This window comes from Acomys minous, assembly GCF_964271855.1.
Source record: "Acomys minous genome assembly, chromosome: 1".
NCBI lineage: Eukaryota > Metazoa > Chordata > Mammalia > Rodentia > Muridae > Acomys > Acomys minous.
Window position 1 is genome coordinate 24189663 of NC_140483.1, and position 20488 is coordinate 24210150.

At 44.7% G+C, this 20488-nt stretch overlaps 1 long non-coding RNA gene across 1 annotated transcript in view; it reads left to right on the top strand.

Annotated features, from left to right (window-relative positions):
• The window catches only part of LOC311595076, a 77150-nt gene that overhangs the window by 25384 nt on the left and 31278 nt on the right, over positions 1-20488 (top strand). Inside the window, exon 2 of the long non-coding RNA XR_014778307.1 lies at positions 2936-3062. This is a non-coding gene — a long non-coding RNA (uncharacterized lncRNA). The remainder of the gene's footprint in view (positions 1-2935; positions 3063-20488) is intronic.

Here is a 20488-nt window from a genome sequence, read left to right on the forward strand (position 1 = left end):
CACGTGGAGAGTGAGCTAAGGACCTGCTAATTACTATTAGTTAGCACACACTGAGTAGTGAGGAACAGGTCATTGCAAATACTTGGGACCAGGAATGCTTTCAATGTCAGAGCTTTTCAATTTGGGGGATTAAAAATAAATAACAATTGTATTTTTGTATTTTGTGTGCGGGTGTAATTATGCCACTGTTGAGGTTGGTGTCCATGTGACCAGAGGACAACTTTGGGGAATCAGTCCTCTCCTTCCATCATGTGAGTTCTGGGGGACAAGAACCCAGATTACCAGGCTTGATGGCAAGTTTCTTTACATGTTTATCACTCTCACTGGCCCAAATGTGGACATTTTTATATGGACTTTGTTGACTGAGTTTCCCAAATCTCAAAATATTGAAACCCCCAAAGCTTTTCAGTTTTCATGTGATACTCAAAACATCTCAGATTTTGTACCCTCTTAGGATTTAGGATTTTTGGCTTCTTCAGTCTGTGCTTTTGAAGGGCACTCATTGCGCATTAGCTTGGGCTGCTGCTCATTAAACTGTAAGAATGACTTTCACTCTTACCCACATCCACCTCTTTGTCTTCAGGCATTCCCTTGCCTTGGCTCCTTCCAGACAATGAGCAAAGAAATAACTTAAAACACAAGGAAACACGAGGGCCCAGACAAGCTCCCATGACCTTCTCTCCACAGCAGGTACCGTGAAACATCTTCAAACAAGGGTGCACGGAGACAGAAGGCAGCCTAATGTAACCATCCAACGTCCTGTTGTTACTGGAGAGCTGTTGTGTCTTTAAACATACTTCTGCTTGGGGACTGCCCCCCAGCACCCATGGTTTCCTCATGGAGAATAGTAGTTCTGCTGTGTCCTCTGTATCCCAGACTCCAAATGTTCTTTTCTCTTCTTTCTTTTTTCTTTCTTGTTAATGAAAGCGAAGCTCCCAGGCTACATCCTGACCAACTCCAGCAATGCAAGCCACCTTTTGTTCTTAGCTTTGGCAGCTTTGCCCCTGGTTTGTTCCCTTGCCTGTCTGCAGGTCTCTGAGCTGTTCTGCTGTTGGGAGATTGCAGGAAGCTGGGTGGACTCAAGCCATGGGCTTCTCTTAGGAGCCAAACACAGAGAAAAGAGCTTTTCATTGGCTCCAGCCTCACAGGCAGGTACTCCCTGGTGGGCTCCACACAAAGCAGAGGCTCCCGAGCTACTCCCTGGAGCTTGCTTTTGTTTTCTCACAGGCCTGAGTTCCTGAGGACGAAAGGGCAGGTTACATGGCAGCCCAAGTCCCTGGCTCTCTGCAGCCACTGCAAGCTGGTTCCATGTTAAACCTCAGAAGTCACCCTTTTGACCCAGTCCTCCCAAAAGCCAGCCTGAGTTCTTTATTAGTGAGCATGAAAAATGCTTCAATCATAGCACCAGATGGTACCCAAACCAATTTGGATTGTCAGCTGAGGCCTACTCATTTCCAAGGAGTTTGTCTAACATCCCTGCTATTTCCCTCAATGCCCATCTCACTGTAAGAGGTGATCTTGCTCAGATGATTTTGATGAGAAATAATATTTTCCTTTATCCAGCACCACAGTCATTACTTCTTTCCAGCTTTATTAATTCACTCAACAAGCTTTTATTGAGTGCCTGCTGTGTGCACTAGGCGTTTTAGTGTATACCGAGGAGGAATTTGTTTCTGTTTGATAAATATTTGTTGAGAATCTACAAGATATGTGACAAGTATTTTGAAAGATAATGAACATGTGATGCCATTGAGATGATAAAGTTGCCTTTAAAGAACTCACAGTTGCAGAGAGGGCATAACTGTCATCACTCAGTAACTATCACTATGAGGCATGTGACCTTTCCCATGTCTGCTGTTTGAGCCACAGATCTCTATATTCCTGGTCTCCCTACAGAGAAACTGTCAGTGTCATTAGTACATTGTCTCTGAGGACCACAAGCACATAAGTGGATCACAGGGCAGGATGTGGGAAAAGTCAATGACTATGTCCTCTACTGCCCTGCCTCTCAGAGAGTGTCCCCTCCCAAGCATCTCCTGGGAACTTGTTAGGAAGCCAGGCCCGCTCCACACCCAGTGGATTAGAATGTGCTGTTCCAATAGGCTCCACAGGTGATCTATGTAGCAAATCTTGTTTGAGGAACATTACTCTGCTAGCTATGCTTTCTCCCGGTGTTCCAAGAATGTTAGTGGGCTCAGCGAAAGATCACCACGCTCATTGTGCTGGCAAAGATTGGCCACACACAATAATTCAGTACGTTCTGAATACACAGCATGGCTGCTCTTCCCTGTGCCTTGGACCATGTCGTCTGACATGGGAGCCACAGGGGATTGGACGGAGGTCTTATCTGGAGCCTCAGATAGCCATTGAAAAGCCAATGACCTTTGTGGCGGCCTGACAAGAACACACTGTCTAAGAGGGATGCTTTATATTGCATCAGCTAATACATTTGAGGAGCTTCCATAGGGGGTTCAGTGGGTATTTCAGAATTCTCATTCATCACAAGTACTGGTGTGTGTGTGTGTGTGGCATGGCAGTGAGTGTGCAGAGCAATAGCATTGTTTTCATCTCCATGTAGGAAAGTACTGGAAACTTCATGTAGATGTCCTGTAACGCTCAGCACACCACTGAATAGCAAGTGCTACCACTACATTCTTCAGATGGACAACCTGAACTGAGAAAAAAATTAGCAGTTACCCATTGACAACTCTTCGTATCACCCCCAACACACACACACACACACACACACACACACACACACACACACACTTTAGCTAGGGAGGATTCTAGAAGCTAATCGTGCCAGAGCGTCTTTTTTACCTCCTTTGAGAAAGCCCAAGTTTTATCACTTTTCATCCTTCAGTTTCTATAGACGGTATCGCCTGTTAGGTGTCTGCAGACATCCATGTGTTTTCCTGTCTTTCTGACTCTCTAGAGCCTAAGAGGTGCTTGCTGTTTCCTTGGAGGGATGAAGCAGAGGCTGCTCAGCACATCCAGGACCTGGCTCTTAATAGCATCATCCTTCGGCCTTCTCTTGGTCCTCTGTAATGTCAGAGAGGAAGGTAGGTGTGGATGGAGGAGGCTGGCCTCATGGAGAGTGGACTTGGAGTCTTCAGGCTGAGTTGCTGGAAGCCTGGGGTTTGTTGGTCCAGTCTTCTCAGACTTACATGCCAGACATTTATTTTTTTTGTATTTATTCTACATGATTCCTCTCCCATACCAGTTAACAAATGTTTCTAGGTTTGTTCACCAGTGTATTCCCAATGATTGCTTAACATGTAGTAGACACTCAAGAACTTTCACTGCGGGAATACATAAATAATTATATGAGTTGTTGAGACCCAGTCAGATTTTATTTTATTTTTCATCTTAATTTCTTATTCTCAGAGAGCATGGTACCCTTTGAAGGGGACTCTTCCTCTTCCAAAGGTGCTGATGTCATCCAAGACAAGGCTGGGAAAAGTGGATGGATGTAGTGGCTTTTCCTTCCACTTTGTTCCTTTTAGGGCTCATTTTGGGGGAGACTTCTCATCTTTGGGGACAATGATGCTAAATAAGCTAAATTACCCCCAGTTTATTAACTAAATGTTCATAGCTTGCATTTGCTGTGGTGTTTCCCCTTGCCTACTTAAAAACTGTAAACTCAGCAAGGACTTCAGAAGACTCTGGCAAAACTCTGCAGCCCGCTGGCTACTCTGTTTGCTTAGCATTTTACCCCCGGCCATGTTAAAATTCCTAGGACCTACAAAGATGAGCTCCACGGCACACTGAACACTCCTGGTGTGCGTCAGGCTCCAGTTTGTGCATAGAGTGAAAAACCGCACACACTGACTGGGATTCAGGGCGGAGAGAGGGGCTCCTGCTGGCTGACCCCCTTTTCTCTTTTCTTACATGTAAATTTTGCTCACTTAGCTCCTCAGTTGGAACAAGATGAGGATTTGTTTGTTTTACAATTAACTCCTGAATTAAACTTGGTGGGACTGGAGCCTTTGGGGACCCATATTTTGCTCCAGGCCTCGGCCCCTTTCTTCCTTTCTGCTAAATGTTGCTAACCAATGGGCTTGATAACCTGCTGGCTGATCTGACTTCTATGAGTTCATAGGTAACTAATGGCCTATTTATTTAAAACTAAACTTGGAGATGGTGATATGAGAAGAACAGCTTGGGTATTTGTTTGTAGGGAAATATTTTGGAGTCAGGGAACACAGCCAGGATAAAGCTGCAGCATCTGATAATGAATACACGTCCCAAATTGAGGCTCAGAAGAGACTCAGAGAGGAATCATTTCACCAAAACTTGATAACTTATCCCAGAATCCACTCGGAACAACTCGATAGCATTCAGGACGCACAGAGCTGTTTGCCACACACATGGCCACCTGAGACACTTCTTTTCTGAAGTATGGAGCTAGTGACTTATTGCTAGGTGTCATTGAAGGCAAGCGCATTTACAGAGGTTTTATCAAACGGTGGCTTCTGTGGGAGACTGTTGTAGAAGGTGCTAGGCTCAGAATCATGTCCTCATGCTGCCACTCACCAGCTGGGTGGCTTTCTTCAGGCCTCATACTTTTTTTTTTTTTTTTTAAAACAATATACCTTCCTTAAAGATGACAGGCTCCTTTAAGTCACCCCCAAGCTCCTTTCTAGTCCTAACTATTGAGTTTTCTCTGGAGAGCTTCAAACTAAATAGAGATGATATAATAGTGCAGTGGAAGAGAAGGATGCTGGACCATTGAGTCAGCTTGTATGGACCTGTGTGTGCAGGTGCTGTCACCTGTGCGTGTCTGTGCATTCAGGGGCCAGAGGAGGGGGTAGGGTGTCCTCTCTGTTTTATGCTCCCAACCATCCTCCTGGACAATGCTGAGGGTTTAGACAGTGACCACATCTGGCCTTTTATGTGGGATCAAAACTCAGGTCTTCATGTTTGTGTAGCATGCCCTCTAACCCACCGAGCCATTTCTCTACCTCTTAGAGACACCTTAGTTGAACTCAGCCTCACCCCGAGTTTTAAGACAAAGTCGCCCAGTGTTGCCAGATTGCCTTAGGTTCTGTTTCGATTATTTATCTTATGGTGCCTCAAAAGGGGAGCAAAACTACACAACATAATCAGACCTCAGCTTTCTTCATAGGCCTACACTTACTACGAATACCTGGCCCAAGAAAGCAAGGACAGAGAGCTTGTAGGTCTGGACAGCTTCGAGGATGAGGGGCCAGCTCTGTGATGGCCTACATAGCCCCATCATCCGCCCCTAGAGTGGGAGCAACACACGGTCTGGTTCCCTTCCACTTACTGGGGAGGTTTGCAGCAGAAACCTCCCATCCTGAATGCATGGGAAAAGCAGCCAAGTGACACTGCATGTGGCAGAATCTGTTCCTGTTTTTCTACACAGTAGGGGTTTAAACTTTTTGGAGGGGGAGGCTTCTGTCTACAGCCCAGCTCCTGCTTCTCAAAGAGCAGATAGGCAGAGAGAGGCAAGCACTTGAGTGGGTCAACCAAATTTCAGCCTGTATTGATTACGTTGTTCAAAGCCTTTTTTTTCCCCCTCTTGGCTTACACATAGCATTATGAATACACAGCTGCAGGGGCTGTGCCAAGCAGCTCAGCCGGGGTTTTTATTTTTATTTTTCCTGCTTGAGGTGTTATCATCGGTCGCCATGTGGATGCTCCCTGGGCCAAGCCGCCATCTCTTTAGCACGCTCACAAAAGCTACTGCTGTGGCTTTGGATCTGCCAGGGGTGGGGGTGGCAGTCCCAGTGGGGACTGGGGTGGGTTAAGAAGAAGACGAGATGCACAGAATAGCTCTGAGAAATAAATTCTATGTTTCTGAGCCCAGGCTGCGTACAACACTTAACATCCCAGATCAACACTTTTCCACTTCATTCATGAAAAATATACTCAGGCCTCTGCCTCTGCTCCAACTGGGCACAAGTTCCCAACTTTGTCTGTTGCTCACTTGGACACTAAGACAGAAACAATAGATACAGAAAAGTCGCCACACATATCATGACACCATTACACACACACGTCACACTGTCTGTTGTTTGCTATTGTGTAAAAAAAAAAAAATGGCTTTCTGGGTTGGAGAGACAGCTTATTGGGGAGGTGGTTGTGTGCAAGGCCAAGGCCCTGGAGTTAAGTTGTTAAGCCTGTAACCACAGCTCTGCTGGGTAGAGACAGTTGGATCCTGGGAGCTGGCTAGCCTATCAGTCTAAGTGAATGGGAAGTTTCCTGTTCAGAGAGAAAGATGTCTCAAAAAAAATAAGGTAGAGAAGGGATCCAGGAAGGAACCTGAGCTCCTGTCACAGCAGTCTTTACGATTCTAGTCTGGAGTCATGTCCCCAGCTTGGTATCCTCCCTACTCCCCCAGACTCTAGAGCAATGCTTCTCCACTTGTGTGTAAAAACTCTGTTAGGGGTCGAATGACCCTTGCACAAGGGTCGTCTAGGACCATTGGAAAACACAGATATTTATACTATGATTCATAGCATTAGCAAAATTAGGAAAACAGATATTTACATTATAATTCATAACAGTAGCAATAAAAAAATAATTTGTGAGCACTTGTGAGGCAGAGGCAGGTGGGTGGATCAGTTTGAGGTCAGCCTAGTTTAAAGAGTAAGTTCTAGGACATCCAGGGATACACAGAGAAACCCTGTCTCAAAAAACAAACAAAAAGATAAATAAATTAAAATTAAAAATTAAAAAGTATATGGTTGTAGGTTACCACAACATGAAGAACTCTGTTACCCATCATGAGAACCACTGCTCTGTAGTCTTATTTTTCTCCTTGTACCTATATGTTATCCTTTGCATGTGCAAAGTTGTTTGTGTATCCTTAGACAACCCAGTCCCAATACTTGAATGCCACCTTGTTACTGTGCATCCTTTCCTTCCACTAAGAATGCCCACTGCTTTATTTTCCACTCAACAGACGCTCACCCTCCATGTCAAGACTCCACTGGGCCTTCCTTTGTCGGGTCCTCCAATAACACTGCTTTCTTGTGCTTAGCCTCCAACAAAGCTGACATTCGTGCATCTCAGAGTTCGCTTGGCTTTGACTCCTAAGTGCGTAGCTCATTGTGTATCCCTGCTCCGACTCTGTTGGGTTTTCTCCCTGAAGCCCTCCTAACAATTAGATCAACGCTTAGCAAGTGAATGCTTTTTGATTTATTTGAAAGTTTCCCCCTGAAATAAAAAAGTATACAAAGAAAGAATGGAAAATAATCAAACAGCACAGAATGACCATCCACGTCCATTGTAACTGTGTGTGTAGATGTGTACACATGTATACACGTGAACTTTTTTTTTTTTTAACAAAAATGGCTCAGAAAATACCTATTATATTTATTCGCCAAGTCACCAATGAAGTGGTCATCTCTCCATGTCAATACTTAGAGCTGTCTATCATTCTTTATTTATATAGTTTTAAATTAAATTAATAAGGCATGGGAAGGCCTGGGTGGGGGAGAGAGTACATTCTTAGCATGTGAGAACTTGTGCTCACCAGGCTCAATCCCAGCACTGAAAAATAAGTTGATACAATATTCCGGAGACCAGACTAGTCAAGGTATCATGAGGGCTAGGAGAAGCTAGAAACGCCTCAGCAAAGATGAGCTCGAGTCTGACCCAGAGAGATGGTAGAATTTGAATTTTGAACAGGAGAGAGGTAGAAGTGAATGTGTGAAGTTGCTCTCCCAGTGGAGGAAGCAAGGGAGAAGGCACGCTTAGTGTGCTTGGAGCATCAGGTAGATGGCCTGACTGCCTTAGAACGTTCCAGACTGGCAGGAAGCTGGGCGGAGCAACAGCACACGGATTGAAAGGAACATTAAATGCTTGAGAAGTTTGGATTCACCAGATGGTGTTGATGACGCCAGAGGATGGATGCCCAGGGGACGATGACTCGGGGACATTGCCTGGTGGTGTTTGGTTTCCAGGGTGGCCTCAAGAGGAAGAGATTAGTGACTGGAGCCTCTGCTGTTGTCTTTGGAAAGGAAGGGGGAAGGTAATGACTTTTGCTGGACACCAGAAACCTTCTACCACTATGCCGTTGGCTCCTTCTATCAGGAGAATGAGAAGGTCTCCATCAGCCATGGCTTCTGAGTGACAACAAAATCGAAACGCAGACCACTGAGCCTGTGGCCTGATACCAGTGGATTTAAATGTGAGGCCACATCTGGTTACTTAAAGCTATGATTTTTCTCCCAACAGGGAAATCTGTGGAGTACAGAGGGTTGAGGGAGGGGAGGTGCCTGGGACCTGTGGTGGCTTCTCTAAGTAGGAGCCCAGGAAAGGAGGCTGGAGTGGGATCCTGGTCTTTACAGGAGCTCAGTGCGCTGTCTTTGACATTACTCCTGTCAACCCTTTATCTTTCGGGCTGGTGCTGCTGGGATGAATTTTGAATTTAGATTTACCGAGGAAATTGACTGAATACCTCAAAATGTAGGCTCCAAAATATTTATATGCCACAAAGTGGTCTGCAGTCTTATCTTTATGGTGTGTGTGCGTGTGTGTGTGTGTGTGTGTGTGTGTGTGTGTGTGTGTGTGTCTGTCACTGGAACTTCCCATGACAGTATTCCATTGGCAACTGTGTTCAGCTGAGGGCTTTCCTCACAGTCGCTGGAGTTACCCTACATGGACAACAGGATGATGGACACCCAGTCAAAAGAGGACATGCACGAATCCTTTCCCTTCCAGACCATGCACAGCCACTGAAACGTCTTTTGTTTGACTTCCCCTGCAGGTGGCACTCACGCCTCCAGAGGGCACTGTTTACTTTTAAATGAAGTTCTTAAGTTTTCAATTGCCTTTCCCTCTGGGATCTATTGTTTTTGCTGTACAGTGGAAGTACTTCGTTTTTCTCTCAGAAGGCAGATTTTCCTTCCTTTTGTGCCTGTGTATTGGTGTGACTTGTGTGTGATTCGTGTGTGTGTGTGTGTGTGTGTGTGTGTGTATGCACAGCGCACATTGAGCATGTTTATGCTGCCTTTAAAAGTGAATTCAGTGTTTCTGAACATGGCAGATAATTACTCTAAGCTAAGCTTATCATTGTCTAGGCAGGTCTTTTTAAAAAGCTCCCACCCTCACCTATTCTTCTACCACCCCTCGGTCTGACCCACAGCGCACTTCCCCCAACCCCAATTATTTCAGTCTGGGGGTCACCGTCACAGCTCTGCCACTGCATCTCAATCCTGCCTCACAGCTGCCTGGCCTAGTCCAGTCATGGCTCCCACTCAGGGCAACCGAGCCTTGATTTATGACACCCCTTTCCACTGGTCTTGGTCTCTCCGGGGGCGAGACTGCTGGTCATGCCACATTTTCAAATTGGTTCTGCGCTGCAAACCAGTGTCATGAGGGACATAATTTGGTCCTGAAGCCCATTTTCGACAGTGACCTCCCTCGCTCAGGGGCTGACCTCTGCTCTCTGGACATGAAGGATACCTGACTGTCCTTTTTTTAGGTTGAGAAAAGGGTGTGTGTGTGTACGGGTGCTGCTTCTCTGTTGCCTCTGCGTGAGATGCCCTCCCTCCCTCCCTTTCAAGTTATTATGTGCAATGATAGAACGTATGGGAGGGTTCACATGAGGGTGCCCCTGAGCACCTCTGTTCTTTTCCCACTTGCCGGAAATGCCACAGTGCGTTTGCACACATGAGGAACAGAACGTGTGTGTCCTCAGGAAGGAAAATGAGTGTCAGTAACTGGTGGGAAGAGAGTGGTCCATGATGGATGTAGGAGACCAGGAGGAGGCAGGATATGCCCTGGTTAGGCAAAGGGAGCTTGTGCAGTGCTTTGAGGAGGAGACAGCGGACAGCTGCCTTTCCAGGAGTGGGCCTCCTAACTGAGAGGGTATCATCTGGGTTCCGCATGGTAGAAGTGACAGATTTTGTTTTTATGACCTCTTGGATGCTCCTTATTTCTCTCTCTCTCTCTCTCTCTCTCTCTCTCTCTCTCTCTCTCTCTCTCTCTCTCCATCTTCAGTGCTCTCCTTTTCTGGATGTCTTGGCACATTCTATCAGGAGGAAGTCCTATCAGCATATGATGCTGACGTTTGGAAAGATCAATAGATACTGGGCAGACGCATACCTGGAGCTCATCTCATGGCAGAAGTGATGATAATAACTGAGGCTATCACCTAGCTGGGTTTTTTTTTTCCTGCTCCAGGAACAACTTTTAATGTATTAGTGCACTTGTTTGTGTGGATGGTGTTGATAATATTATGACACTGTTTCTTAAATATGAAAATTAATGAGAAGAGCAGTTATCTTCTCTACCTACAGAGTTAGTGAATGGCAGAACAATCCAATCTAAACTCCCAGGCCTCCATGTCACAGTTAAGTATATATTTATTGTATGTGATTTATTGATTATATATTAATTAGCTACATTGTGTGTATTATTTAAAAATCTTTATAATAACTCTGTCATGTGTCTCATAACTCCCATCATACAGACAAGGAACTCAGTTTCCAGGCCGGGGAGATAGATCCATTGGTAAAGTGCTTGCTGTGAAAGCACAGCGGCCTGAGTTTGGTGTAGCAGAACACAGGCTGACAAAGGGCAGGGCACAGACGTGTAGTTGGGAGAGCCTAACACCAGGGAGACAAAGGCAAGCAGATACTTTCTAGGCCTATGGGGAGAGTCGGTGTCCCCTAAAAGGGATAGCACTTGAGAAAGGACTGCCAGGGCTGTCTTATGACCTCCAACTGTACATGCATGCGCACGTGTGGATGTGTGTGCAACTAAATGCAACAGGGCACATGCACACAAACATTCAATGGCTTTATATGAACAAAGATAGGTGTGTTTTAAGCTTCAGAGTTTAAGTCAGCTACATTTACTGCAGGGTTCTTCGAGATGACAACTATATCTCGGTAGACTTAGATCTTAAACTGAAGCCTGGAGGAAACATTTATCCCCAAACATTACTGAGTTGTAGCAGAGTGGCAGACATAACAAGGGGGAAGTTGTGGAAAATTAACATCTGGAGGATCTTTTATTTTTATATTTTTGAAAAAAGATTTTAGCCTGTAATTCTGGATCAACTTGACCCACTGTGGCACATGCTACCCCAAACTCCTGACAATCCTCCTGCCTCAGCATCACAAATGCTGAGGTTAAAGGCATGAGCCAGCACACTGGCTTTGGGAGGTGTTTTGAGCAGGGTGTGATCATGTCTTTAGACGGCTGTCCACTCTGCAGTGCTCTGTAGGGGGAACACAGCATTGTAGAGAACACACAAGACATACACAAGAGCTGACGTCCCGTCAGGATCACTTTCTCTCTGTGCGCAAGGTTTACGGGCCCTTTAACCACCACTGAGCTTAATTTTCTTATCTGTAAAACAGAGATGCCTGCGCTACTCATCTCATAGGAGGTGAAGACAATAAGCATTGTTTATGATTATTACTGATAGTCTGGGCGGTGGGACCCAGAGCTTAAAAAAAAAAAAAAAAAGAGGTCAAACTCATGAGGGTTGGATTGGAGGTAAGAGGAGGGAGGAGGGTCAAATTTAATGGGTGTGTCAATTACAGTTCACGGGAGCAGCTATCACGGTGACAGGAGCACAAGGCAGCTGGTCACATTGCTGTTTCAGTCAAGGAGCAGAGGCAGGGCGTTGCTGTGCTGAAGCTGCTTTCTTCTTTTTATTCATCCCACCTGGTGGGATAGCATCACCCATATTCGTGGTTGGTCTTCCCTCTTTAGTTCACTGCTTCTGGAAGCATCCTCATAGACACATCCAGAGGTGTGTTTCTATGGTGATTCTAATTCCCATCCAGTCGACAATCCAGACTGACTAGCTAATGGGGAATCAATCAGCGTAACCTTGGAGAGGGCTGGCTAGTCAGGATGGGCTGGTACCCACAAAGACTTTGAAGCAACCCTGGACAAGAAGCATGGAAGGGGTGCTCAGTAGGGTGATGACAAACACTGAAATCAGGCACCTCTTACACAGGGAACAAGGTTGGATGGATTAATCTGTGCATCATAGCACACACATAATAATGTCTATTTCTTCTGTAATAGCAGCTTCTTATCCTAAAGGTAATTTTCACAAAGGAGTTTCTTCTCTGTAGTTCAGCTGATGGAGCCATGCTCACTGGGCAATGACCACACATTCCTATTATTTTTAAATGAACCATCAGGTCTAGAAATGGTAACCTGAAATTGGTAAAAGTTTCTTCTGACTTATTGGGGCTTCCGGCTTATTGGACTCTGACCAAACAGTCGCCAGATACAAGACACCTGATTCATCTGGTGTGGCGTGGAGACAGCGAGGAGGGAAAAGCTAAGCTGAGCACTTAGGGGACTTGAAGAGGTCGCACACGTGCACAGAGGTGGGAGTGTCAAGCAGACAGCCTTGCCCACTTTAAATCTGTTCTGTCAAGGAGTCAAGGAACATTGTAATGCCTAATTATATTTTTCTCGTTGGGGACACTAGTCTGGTATGTCCACTGCTGAGGTCGCCGTTTGATGAATACACGCGTTCAGGAAGCATTTCCCATCTCCCTCTTATGCCTCTGTTCCATATTCTGTGGCCTAAGCTAATCCATGGTTTTGGATTTGGGTTTGGTCTCTGGCAACAATTTCTATCTTTAAAAAAAGAAAAAATCTGTATCTTGATTTTACGATTTGGTTATTGAATAATGGATGCCTTGCGTAGCAGGGGCGAACCTTTAATTTTTCTTGAATAAGTTTGTCATTCTTGACCCAAATCAATGTAAAAGAAAAACCAAACAAGAAGTGGCACATGTAATGAGGCGACATGAATGCCAGGGAGGACAGCCATATGTCCCCAGTGTCACACCATGGTGTCTTCTGGGAAATCCTCGTGTAGGAACACATATGCTCCCTTTAAGAATTCAAGCTTGGCCCTGTGTGTTCTTCCCCTTTAAAACTCTTACTGCATTGATGGTATCTATTTTATGAAGTTTATCATGTACCATCTCCATTTATAGTATTTGGGATGCATCTTCTAGTAGACAGTAACTCTTTTTGTGGGGGGAGGAAGGACATATTTTATAAATTTTTATTTCTGAGTTTTTTTATTTCACACACTAGAAATGCTCACTTAAACACCTTTGAATATAAAAATGAATTGTTCCTTTGCTAAATGGCCATACTATCAAATTGCCTTATAAATATTCATGTTAATATGCTTAGACGTGGGCTGCTCTCACCCTTGCTTAGAGAAACTCCATTTTGCAGTGGGCCGCAGTCCATGGAGAGATGCACAAGTGGTCATCGTGCTGAGGACTAGGGACCTGGTGCTCAGGTCCACACTAGGCATCTATATCAATACCCCAACAAAACAAAGCAAGCCAAGTTCCCCACTAGCAAGGCTCAGGGGACATCTTGGGAGAAGTGGACAGATTGCAGGAGCCATGCTCCCATCAGTATGACCAAAGTGTCCTAGACAAACACGCCAGAGCTGCCCTCTATGAAGGTCAATGTCATTACTAGTCTTCCTCTGTCCTTCCCAGGGCAGCATCTGACCCAGCCTGTCACTGCCCTTGTTCAGTTTGGCTCCCTGAGTACTGTGCACCTCACTTTCTGGCATCCTTGCTAACCCACTGGAGGTTCTTCTGTCCCCTTCACTGATTCACCCTCACAAGTCTTTAAACTCCAGAGTAATCCCTGGTACAATGCTCAGGCCTTTTCTTTTTTGTTTTATTTCATGTATTATTTTTTTTTATTATAGTGTATTCAGATTACATCCCGAGCTCAGGCCTTTTCTTTTCATGTCTTTGCTCACTTGTTAAGTGACGGCCTCCAGGCTCATGGTTCCTATGCCAGAAAGCACTTGACTCTATCCCTACCCTGAGCTTTGCTCAGTCCAGCTGCCTGGCCATCATCATTCAGTGTCAGGCAGTGTAAAGCACCTCAGCCTTCAGCCTTTCCACTTGTTTCTCCTCTATTTCCCCCATTCTGATAAGCGACATTTTCTCTTCTACATTTGAGTGTGTGTGGTATGCATTTATGTTTGTGTGTGTTGTTGTGTGGCACATACACGTGAGTATACAAACACATGTGCCTGTGCACATGTATGGAGAGGCCAAAGCAGGATGTCAATTGCTCTGTGCTTTACTGTCTAGAGGTGGAGTCTCTCACTGAATCAGAAACTCAGCATTTCAGCTATGCAGCTGACTAGCAAACTCTAGGGATCTGCTTGACTTCACTTCCCAGCACTGGGCTTTTTACATGAGGGCTGGGGGATTCAAACTCAGATCTTTTTACCCACTGAATTATCCTCCTAGTCTCCATTTCTATATTTTTCCCACGAATTAAAAGCTTCAGTCCTCGTCCTTGAATTGTCTCATGTTCATAATTGTTTTATATCCTATAACTCATTAGCCAAGTCACTATTCAATTGTACCAGCTCTTCTTTTAAAATTCACCCTGACTATGATCTTTTGTATTCTGTCTCTGTGCTGGCTTAAAGCAGTGGAGGCACACTCATGACTTCTTTTACCTTTTCTCTGTACAGTAGACCTTCCAACTAATCACTAAAATGAACCCTTTAAAAACAAAAGGCAAATCTTATGACCCTCAGCCAGTGAGGGGCAGAGCAAATAGAGACTATCTTAAACTTATCCATGGCTGTAGCCGAATCCCCAGGAAGAGAATGTGGAAGAAGGTAGTCCCCTGAAGTCTGGGGGAGTTTGGTTGGAGGTGTGACAGGCTGGGAGTTGACGTTAGGCAGAGCTATGCTTCTAAAGGAGAGGTGGAGTGCTGATCTCACTTACCGTCCACAGCCTCGGGATTTCTGTCCAAATGGAGGTTGTGTTGGGAGGTTGGCAGCTCCCAACCTGGAAAGACATGTGGTTGAAATTATAGAAGAAAGACAAAAATCTTGAAGAAAGCTACCGGATGGAAGGCTGGAATGATTCTCGTGGGGAGTGGGGAGCCCCCGTGTGTACCCACAGTTATGCTGGTTCTCATTTATCAGAGTAAATACTTGCCTGGCCACATGGTTAGAATGTCCTGACAAAGCGCGCCAGATGTTACCAATAAAGAGAGCCCTTCTTTTTACATACTGTTATTGGCATAATATTTTGTCTGTTTCCAGCTCGTGTGGAGGCATTGTTGACAGTTTGATGGACTAAGGACTCACTCTGGGTTTGATTGCATCTCAGTCACCAAAACCCCAAACTGAAAAGAGAGTAAGAGCTAACTCTCTGTCTTGACTGAGAAATGTAATAATAGCAGCTCAGATAGGATACCCCAAGTAAAAAATGGTTTCACATGAGAATGGTCCCAGAGGCTGCTGTAGAGGCCCTATTAGTTGGCTTCCAGAGTTAGAGGGTATGAGACGTAGATTATGTGTTCCCTGCTGAAGATTAACTATAAGGAAGAAAGACAAGGGGAACAGAGGGAAAGCCAACATTAACTAGCAATGTGCATTACACACAAATCCATCTCTAAGGATGTGGTCATCTGTAAATGTTAACTGCCATCTTGATAATATTGATAAAATGTAAGAACTACCATTTGTTTAATGAATTATCTTGCTAGATACTCATGTCTATATTATTGTATTTTAAATAAAATATCTATATCCATACACTATTCTACATTATATATGAAATACATATTATAGATAGAGGGATGATGGATGGATAGATAGTTATGTGGATGAGACAGACATCAGTACCCCCTTCCATTTACTTTAGAGCATTCATGGCCTTCTCTCCCCATCCTCTTACCTTTGTTTTCCTTCCCCTCTTCAGGCATTCTCAGCCTCTCATCCGTATTATCTACAGAAGGTTTTGCTCAGGAGAGTGGAGGTGCAAAGCTAAAGCGCCAGTGCAATGGAGACATATATATATATATATATATATATATATATATATATATATATATATATATATATATATAATTATCCTGAGGGTACATATTAGGGACATTAAGCCCTCAGATTATTTTCTCCTCTGCAGACTGAATTTGGTGTAGAATGGTTGCAAAACCAAAGCTAGAATCAAAACCCCCAAACAAGAACGAGGACATTCTTTTTACTGGCATGTATCCGTTCTGTAGAATACTGGCTTTCATAAGGACATTTTCGCACAAGTGTAGATTGTACTTTGACCACACATCCTCTTTCTTTTTCTCTTGTCAGTCCTTCCCATTGTCTCCCTTTCTTCCTCAGGATACTGTTTCGTCTACTGACACTCCTATGTACATCCAAGTGAATTCTTTATTCTGCTAACATCATAATCTGTGATGGCAAAACTCATTTCTAGAGGAATGAGGTGGTTAAGGGGGTGACAGGGCATTCTCTGAAGATGCTACTGTCTTTATTTTGTGAGTGAGAACTAAGTTTCAGAATAGTTAGGTTAGAAGGCAAAATGGTAACCAGGGAAAACACGCATTCACTTCAGGTCTATTTTGACAGCTACTCTCTTGCGCTTCTATTTGTAGCCTACAAATCACACATCTTAAGAACAATCCGAATGAATGACCCAGCTTTGACTTCTTTGCTTTGGATCTTCCTGTGGACTGCAGCTGCTGAAGTGCCAGAGCTGGGAAAGGCAGCCCATGTAATGGGCTGGGGGTGTACATAACACAAAACCCTGCAGTTCATTCTGTAACGTGACAAATAAAAACTCGGCTTGAAAGCCAAGTAAGTGATTAAAACAACTCTTTCCACCAGAGCTGGATTCACTTTTCTATGCAAAGGCTGTATTTTCCATTCCTGGTAACACCCAGTCCAGTCCCAGGAATCCATGAGGACAGGCCACAGCTGGAGCAGGCAGATGATCTTATTCTGGCTTTGGGTCTTATACATGGGCCTTGGGATGTGTCTTTTGCTCTGAGAAAATAGGTGGTGTTCACTTCAAGCTTTTCCTCCCTCACTCACCCTTTCTTCACAACCTGCACATCTTTCTGTCCTTTTATGAAAGATGCACACAAGAGGGAAAGCATGCCATGCTCCACTCACCTTTTATTCCATGACTGACGTTCTCTATGACTGAGCAGAAAGTGATCATCACTCCATAAAGTGAGGGGGCAAGAAATACGGTAATACTGAAACTCTTGGAGGTCCAGTTAGATTCCTTTAAGTCTAAAGGCATCCATGAACCTCATTTCACTTTCAATGGGATGAAACCTTGTTCTTTTTTTGGGGGAGAGCATCCTCTTCATTCCTCATAAGTTGTCCCTTATAAAGGAACTGCCCTGACAAAAATGCAGAATGGGTCAGGTACTGCCTGGCTAGCTATTTGTATAGCTAACATCTGGCAAAAAGGTACAAACTCGTCGCTGACTAGGTGGGTAGGCATGCCTCACTGAGGTACAGGAGGAAGGCAGAAGGGGAATGCCAAGTCACAGCACATGCCACGAGTCACCAGAGTTGTCAGAGACAGAGGAAGAGTGACAGCTTTTACTTCTCTTTAAATCAGGAAACAAGAGGGGAATGGAATTACTCTCCCCCATGGTAAGTGTGCCATAGGTAGGAACATCTGGAGGAGCTTCAGACACTAGGTAGTCTTATCTTTACAGTTGAAGAATTGTTGTTTGAGTAGTAATGAATGGCTTTTCATTAACAATGATTCTACTCTGAGACCGGCTCTCAGAGACCCTCATCCCAGAGCTCAACTTTGAGACAGAGCAGTTTAAAAGTAGGACCCCACTGCATAGCCTACTTGCAAATTAAAAGTTAGTTCAGATATGCGATGAGGATGCTGCTCCTGAATTCTGCTAGGGAATACTTCAGTTTCTGGTCCTGTTGTAACCGTTGGTCCAGGTAAGTGATACCTCTTCGGAGGAATCAGGTTCCAGTCTGGATTTGAAAGCAACAGCAATAGCAGTGATGGCTTAGCAGCACCTGGACTTCCAGATGGTAACTCTATGACGACTCCATCTAATCTTGTCATTCGCACGAGCCCTCCTGTATCCAAGGGCTAAACAACCATTCCTAGCAAAGACCCCTGAGCTTTGGAAAGAAGCATTTGGTAGAAATGAATGGAAAGGGGACTGAATGTGTTGCTGCTGGGATTGTGGGCATCTTGGTATGTTTGGGTCTTTGCTACAAAATGCTGTTCTGGAGGCTCAGAAGTTCAAGATCAAGGTGTTGGCAGGTGTTCTGAGGTCTCTCTTTCTGAACTGCAAATGGCCACCATCCTGCCATGATGTTACGTGGTGAGGTGAGGGAGCGTGCTCCAGTCCCCGTTCTTAGAAGAACTAATCTCACCAAGGCAACTTTAGGCCCTTGAGCAGTTCTGTACTGACTTTAGTTTAAGTCCCCTCATCTCTCTTCCTAAGGCCGAAAGCCTCTTCCTCCTCCTCCTAGTGTTATCATGTGGGGTTTAAGGATTCAATATATATATATTTTAAAAAGCTCCTTCTGTAGCAGTGGGCTGTACAAAGAAGACACCAAGAAAATTAAAATGTCACGTGAGGTCTCATCATTCACGGTGACGTTTAATCTCCCTCTGGGAACCTCACCATTTTTGTCTTCGTGTCTCTTGCTTCTGCCTGCTGCTGAAAAGTAGAGTGGGATCCTTCTCAAGTTACCAGCTTCCAGAGAAAAGCGTATATGTTCATACAAGAATTCTCCCAACCTCATACAGTAGAGTGACTTCAGTATTTTGTGAAATTCCATCCCTCAGTCACTTTTCAAAATCTAGGAAGCCATTTCTTCGAAATCAGCTCTGTGTATTTACACCATAAACTGTATTAGCTAACATAACTTTGGCTCTCTGTTACTTTAGCCTAGACCTAATGAATCTGTGTGTTGTTCCATGGTGTCCTCCCAGTAAGATCTCCTAAGAGCTCTAGGATTTCTTCATGTGTATTTTTTAGTTCTGGTAAGTTTCTTTCTATCTTTATTATTTATCTTTTCTGAAATGTTTATTTCTGGTATTAGTATCTTTGTTGTCCTTCATGGCCTTGGGGATAATGGGCTCTCCCACTGTTCACAGAGGACACCTCAGAAAGCACAGCTACTTCCCTGGAGCCACATGCATTGTTGCCATGGTCATTTCTGGCCACCTGCCCTTGTGAGCAGGAGGTTGTGGGTACAGGTGAGCCACTGGGTTTATCTTCCGGGACAAGCAGGCCGTAGGCAGACAAGGACTAAGGATGATGACGTGCTTTAATGCAAGTGTGGTTTGAGGCTGAGATGATGAACACAGAGTGATTTTTAAGTTTATGAAATGTTGTATGTGTGACTAGTCTTCTACCTCTGGTCCAAATGAACCACAGACACCAACTAGATGAGCCATAGATAAATCCAAGACAGAAGGATCCCTGGGTTTCTATTACCACAGCTCCATCTTACCCCTGTGGTGAGCAACAGACTGATGTCTCCTTCACACTGACTGTCAGCCTTCAGTTATCCAGTCTCACACCAATCTTAGTGCTGGGGTGAAGGATTGCACAGAAACCTTTAAAGTCTTAGGTCAGTGGATGCTGCACAGGCCAAATGGTCCTGAATTAATGAAGCAAGCCCTTTAAAAACAGATTCTTTCTGGCTGGCAGAAAAGGAAGAGCGGTTTGTGGTATGAGAAGCATTCTACATGTTACTGCTGGTGTTGCTAGGGAGGTAGCCATGGAACAAGGGCCTGACCCCAAACCCTAGTGACATAGTTGGTCTCCAGGCAATATTCAACAAGAAAATAGGAAATGGAGTTTAAGAAAGTGAATTCTTCAGACAACCTCATGAGCCTGGATGGACAGTCTTCCTCGGCATGCCCAGGCAGCAGATACCCATGGGAACCTGTGGGCTCATATAATCTTCCAGTCAGTTGTCTAAGAGCCTACTGTGTGCTAAGCACATGATGGGAACAGAAGGAAGAGGGCAATGAATAATGTTTGGGTGCATGACCTCCAGCACTTGACAGTCGCAACTTGAGAGACAGAGTCCACTAAGCTGAGAAGGTACCATGCCTGATGAGTCTTCTAAAATGGGCCATTTCTGCCTTTACGGGTTCTTAGCTGAATGTCTTGGCTTGACATAGAAAGACAGGGGAGGAACCAACTGACAGTCATCTGTTCTTCCACAGATCTGTGGGCTCCTGAAGCTAGGAGGGAATTAAAAATGTAAATGAGATCTCAGAGTCATTCATCTCGAGCTGTGAGCTGTGCAACTCCAGGCGAAGATGTTGGGAAAGTATCCCTCCTCTGCTGGAAAAGAAGGTCCCAGCTACTGTGTCTCCAAAACCAGGATAGTTGGAGTTAACCAGACAGCATCTTGTTTAGACAGTGGTGGGAGTTTAGGGTGGCAGTGCAGAGCTAGGGACTGGGGCAAGGGGGAAACCAATCACCACCAGCCCCTCCATTAGACCAGTGGCGGGTAGCTATGGCTAGACCCTCCCTGATAAGGAAGAAGGGCGGCTGCAGGACTTGGGGTTCTGAATATGTATGGCCCCAATTTCTTTGTGTGGCTGATATCTGACTGGATAGTTATTCATTGAGATTATACATTCTGACTCAGAGGAACAAAGGGCTGGTGAGAGCTGCTCTCTGGTGCTTAATAATTTGAAGGAATTTA